General features: G+C 38.8%; 1 pseudogene; it reads right to left on the reverse strand.

Annotated features, from left to right (window-relative positions):
- Positions 1-5,418: 5,418 nt before the first annotated feature.
- Positions 5,419-5,536, reverse strand: LOC126238462 (5S ribosomal RNA; annotated as a pseudogene).
- Between the last annotated feature and the right edge of the window lie 525 nt (positions 5,537-6,061).

The following is a 6,061-nucleotide window of genomic DNA, read 5'->3' on the forward strand; positions in this document are numbered from 1 at the left end:
AAGGGAAGAGACAAAAAAAGGCATAGTAACAAACTTATAAGGGAGGGAGTTAAAGTAATAGATGATCCACACCATGTATCAAACTATGTGAACGAGAGTTTTTCGAGTATTTCAGAGACATAACAGCAAAAATGTATCATCTGTAAATAATTGTGAATTAAGTACAATTATGTTGCTACCAACCACAGAATGTGAAGACAATAATACTCTACAAAAACTAAAAAATAAAATGGAAGGAAAGTTGTTGGTTGTTTTTGGGGAAGGAGACCAGACAGCGAGGTCATCGGTCTCATCGGATTAGGGAAGGACGGGGAAGGAAGTCGGCCGTGCCCTTTGAAAGGAACCATCCCGGCATTTGCCTGGAGCGATTTAGGGAAATCACGGAAAACCTAAATCAGGATGGCCGGACGCGGGATGTGGAAGGAAGGCTTAGATGGAGTACCATTATGTGTACTGAAACAATACATAGAGACTATGCAAGCTCCCTTAAAGGCAATAACAGAATCTTCCACATTATGGAAATTCCCAGAGTATTTAAAAGAGGCAAAAGTTGTACGTCTGCTAAAGAAAGGTAATGCAGAAGACAGAAAATTTCAGTCCCATTTCCCAGCTGTAAAGGTTCTCAAAAATGATAGAATCAATCATGAAATACAGATTAATAAGTTATTTGAATAAATACAACCTACTAAGTGAATCACAGTTTGGTTTCCGAAGTCATAGAAGTACTGAATCAGCCATAGTAGAATTCACAAAAGTTGTACTTGATGCTCTTGACAAAGATTAGGGTGTCATAGGCATATTTTTAGATCTTTCTAAAGCTTTTGATACTATTGACGATACGATTCTACTAAATAGGTTAGAAGGATTAGAAATGAGTAGCTAATGGCAGGTAGTTTACAGAGAGTAAAGGTAACACATACCACATATTTGTCTAAAGTTGGGTAAAACACCTATCAGAGGCAAAATATATTATAGTCACTGAGAAAACTATAGAAATCCTTGCAGAGAAAGCAGATGAAAACCTCAAGTAATTTTTCAGTTAGCCAGTAAGCAATAAACTGACATAAAGAAAACAAATACAACAGTTTTCAGTTTGAAGAGGGAAAATGACACTATTAAATGTGGATGGCACCTCTATAGAAAGTGCATCAGATGTAAAATTTCTAGGAATGAATGATGATTGTCAGTTGAAGTGGTGTGAACACACAAAGATACTTCCAAGCATATTATGTTCTTAACGTTTCGTCATCAATATGTAACAGCCATTCTCTTTTAGTTAGATGCTCTTCATATGTGCACTCAGTATTTAGCTGTGCCATTCTTTTTTGGGAATCAGATGTACAAAATATGAACTCAGTTTTTTAAATGCAGGTAAGGACCATGAGAATAATAGCAAAAAAATAGGAGTTTAACTCACTGTAAAGATTTGTTCAGAACACTGGGGATTTCAAATGCAGCATGTAAATACATTTCTCAAACAGTAGTATATTTAAAAAAAATATTTAGAATTACTACACAAACAGCTCTGTTCATGGCCATGGAACAATAATGTAGACTGAACTTACATTTACCAAGATAGAATAAATGGAGGTTAAAGAAATTGCTAAAGCAAATTTATTCAAAAAGGCAGTTTTAAAAGTGTCTGTTGCTGACGGTTGTTGATTCAGTTTTTCTAGCATATGGGAAGTCCAGTGCGCTAAATTATCCTGACATATGTGTGTTTACTGTTATAAAAGAATGTGTATATAGTGTGTGTATTGTGTTCAAACTCTGGGAATGTAGCATTAGCCTTTCCTCATCATTAAATAAGTTATTTGTAATACAGTACCGAATGAGAAGGTAGCACTGTTCTAAACACAGTGGAGATTGGAGGCTCCAGTCTCATCCAGCCATCCTGATTCAGATTTTCCGTAGTTTCCCTAAATTATTTCAGGCAAATGCAGGTACGGCCTTAAATTATTTCAAGGCCATCCTTGTCATTCTAGACGTGTAAGTCTGTAAATGTATATGTGAATTACTTATTTTTTGTTTTCCTTAAATTGTAATACCAAGGCATGTCCACTATCCTTGTAAAAGTTATGTACAGATAAATATAAGTACTACTACCACTGCTGCTACTATTACTACTACTACTATTAGTTAGGTGGCCAATTTGAAATACAATGTAATACACAACAAAACAGAACTGGGACACGAACCTGCAAAATAAATTGTAAAAAATTAATGAGGAGAGATGTATGGATAGTGTGTGTTCGTAAATTTGGTGTGGCATTGGTATGTTGTGTTTCATGTCGGATTAAGGAACAAATCGAGACGAAATTTATTACGTACCTTTTTCTTTATTACTGAAGTGCTACTTGTAGGAATTTATTTATCAAAACCTAAAACATGCAAAGATAATCCTGATAAACTGCACGTCGCTTGGTGAAACAGAACACGTATATGAGGAACAGCCAAACACTTTGAAATTTACGCATCGAAGGCTTAGTAGCTCACTTACCGACAGTAAAAAATACTGTGAGTTCAATTGGCGATATGTAGGTGTCTCGTGTAACTGCGGTTCAGAATAATGAAAGAGGCATTCAGTAAGTCTTATGGAGAAGTGATAATATATAATGCTCTCTTTGTCTGTGATATTTATTTATTTGACAAGTTATGTTTCTTCTACCCTTCAGACATTTCTCTCTGTAATTATCATTTACCATATTAACGAATGATCTACTCGTAGATCAGACTGTGAATAGATGTTGCAGATAATGAATGTTTAAACTGCAGTAATATTCGTGCAATGTATTTCACTTGCAGGTGGATACAGAATGAAAAAAGTTGCAATTTCTTTATTACTCTGTCCTGAGCCAAAACCTCCTGTTGTCATTGTCTGATACATCTGTAGGTTATATCAGCCAAAAGTCTCCTGTTTGTTGAGAAGTTTTCCGTAGTTCTGATTAAAATGCATTATCTCATTCGTACATAATGATTTGTATGTAATGAACATACGATGTTAATAAACAGTAAAAAATTATTTTCTACCTGTTTCCGCTGTTCCACTTCATGACAGCTTGCGTGTTCTGCAATTTTCCCTTGATGTTTGATCATATGTACGCGAATAACGTAAATGAAGCAGGTGATTCGCCGTGTCCTTTGGTGGACCGCGACTGCGTAAGAGCTGCCTGAATCCCCGCCCACTCCGCCCTCCCCCCCACCACATCCTCTGGCGCCGGGCGCCGCTTTGTTTGTACACAAATACAGGCGCCATGCGTCACCCTTGGCGCTGTGCTCGTGGGTTTCCCCCGGACTCAACCGCTAAAGACGGAACTCGCTAACGGCAATATCCGGACTGCGGCGTTGTGAATGAAGCTACCTAATAATGAGGTGCTACTCAAACGCACAACATGCTCTCCACGTGTAAATTCGTGTAGAATTAATTTTTAAAAATCATCACTGATACAGAAACGTAGAACCTGCAGTGGAGATAAAATGTTTCCAAAGGAAATGAAGGTAGTTTAGAATTCGATGTAAGCTGCGTATACCTTCTTACAGAGGAGCAATGGTAAGGACGGATCGCCAGCTGATGCTCACAGACTTGAATAACGTTTAAGAAAAGAAAATTATTTCAGCTTTTGCTGCAACACCTTGTGATTTATGAGAAAATCAAAGACAGACTTCTCTGATGTGCCACATTCTAACTTATTCAAAACCATTTCATGTTTCGGTCCCAGGCCCAGTAGCGACAGATTTGTTGTCTCTGGTTCAGTGCCGAACCCAATACAGAGTAAACGTTCTTCTTACGCAGAACATATCTTTAATAAAACAATCCGCATTTCAGTATCACAGTTTCAATCATCTTGTCGAAATCGTGAGTATTAACGAAATTTGCATGCTTATTTCATTAGCATTTAACATTCATTTAATTTCTTTATTACATGTTCCCTTGTTGGGAAATGAGCGGATTTCATGTTACTTCTAATGGCTCTGAGCACTATGGGACTTAACTGCTGTGGTCATCAGTCCCCTAGAACTTAGAACTACTTAAACCTAACTGACCTAAAGACATCACACACAACCATGCCCGAGGCAGGATTCGAACCTGCGACCGTAGCGGTCGCGCGGTGTCAGACTGTAGCTCCTAGAACCGCTCGGTCACTCCGGCCGTCTTTAATGTTACTTCGAGTGTATACTAGACAGCTAGAGTTCCGTCTCTATAATGACCTCGTTGTCCGCAGGGCTGTAAAGTGTAAACTTCATAATCCCACTTTCCGATTTTTTTTCCTCAGTTTCTTCGTCATATGGTACTTATCACACGATTTCATTACCAAGAACGTACATTAATAACTGCTAAAATTACTGAACAATTTAATGCAGCACATTAGTTATATCCATTAATCCTAACCTTAGATATTCTGAATGAAAGGTTTATATTGGAGGTCTCTCCGTTATAGTAGTACAAAATACGACTAAAACTAAAAATTTAAAAAAAGTTGGTGTGATTCACCAAAATTTTAGGAGTTGCAGCTTAAGTGCTATATAAAGACTCAGACTTAAGTTTTTTATGCCACTACCAAAATGTTTTTAGGGTTTGCTTTGATGGATTTTATACATAAACTGACAATTCAGATACATAATTATATTTATGTAATTAACACAAAATAATGTTTTATTATAATATGTGAAAATATAGGCCTAATCAAAAAATTCATAATTCCACTTCTTATGTGAAACAGAGATATATTTTGCATTTACTGCACTGCATAAATGTGAAACACTTCCACACAGGTAACGTACATCTGCAACGATGTTTATGAATTTTATCTACATATCATGTGTGTGCATAGCATGGAGCTTCCACGCTGTTGGTACAGGCTTGTTTTCTAGGCCGTTTTATCATCGAAACTCCACCATCTTTCTCACCACATTCCTGCCTCTTTTCTTCTTCTTGCACTCTCTCTTGTGAATTGAAAGTGTATGTCGTTAACGAATGCAGAGACAGCGCTATGTCGAAAACAATATATCACTCTATTGTTGTGATGAAGTAAAGAATCACATTCGATAGCGTAGGGTAAATTAGCATATCGCAGCATGTTCTAAACATTCTAGTTCAAAATTACTAGAACTAGTCACAAATAACCTTTCTGCAAGAAACTGCTGCCATATACTGGGAGCCTACATATACGAAAATAAGATATGCTTAGAAAGCAGACAGCGTAAAGTATGCGCTGTAGACAGACACTTCTCCGTCCGAACAGGCCATGAAGGCGGCCGTGTCATCCTCAGCCCACAGGCGTCACTGGATGCGGATATGGAGGGGCATGTGGTCAGCACACCGCTCTCTCGGCCGTTGTCAGTTTTAGTGGCCGGAGCCGCTACTTATCAGTCAAGTAGCTCCTAAATTTGCTTCACAAGGGCTGAGTGCATCCCGCTTGCCAACAGCGCTGGAGAGACCGGATGGTCACCCATCCAAGTGCTATCCCAGTCCGACAGCGCTTAACTTCGGTGATCTGACGGGAACCGGTGTTACCACTGCGGCAAGGCCGGTGGCTGTAGAAAGACACAAAAAGTATAATTTATTCCATGAGCTAGGAAAAAAATGAAACCCGGATGTAAAACATACTAGTACACTGCTGGAAAAAAGTAATACGCCTTTTTAGAGGTTTCCAATTCACTCATGATTTATTGTTGCAACAGTGCATAAGAAGTACATGAAATGATTACATTTACAGATCAATTGCACATGAGGTTCTGAGGTACGAGGTATCGGCCCATGCTGCAACACCCATATTAGTGCGTGGGTAGCCTCCACGGGCGGCAATGAAAGTGCTGACCGTGGCATCCAATCGACCGTACAGATAATGAATACTGTTCTGCGACACGTTATCGCCTGCTTGACCTGCTCAAGTAGTTCTGTAAGAGTTATTGGTATACGAGTCGCACGAGCCACTTCTCTTCCCAACATATCCCACAGGCGCTCTATTGGAGACACGTCCGGAGATTGTGCTGGCTAGGGAAGTTGCTGCATATCTTGCAGAGCACGTTGAGTTTAAGGGCAATCTGTGGACGAGCATTA

Source organism: Schistocerca nitens, chromosome 2, assembly GCF_023898315.1.
Source record: "Schistocerca nitens isolate TAMUIC-IGC-003100 chromosome 2, iqSchNite1.1, whole genome shotgun sequence".
Taxonomy (NCBI): Eukaryota; Metazoa; Arthropoda; class Insecta; order Orthoptera; family Acrididae; genus Schistocerca; species Schistocerca nitens.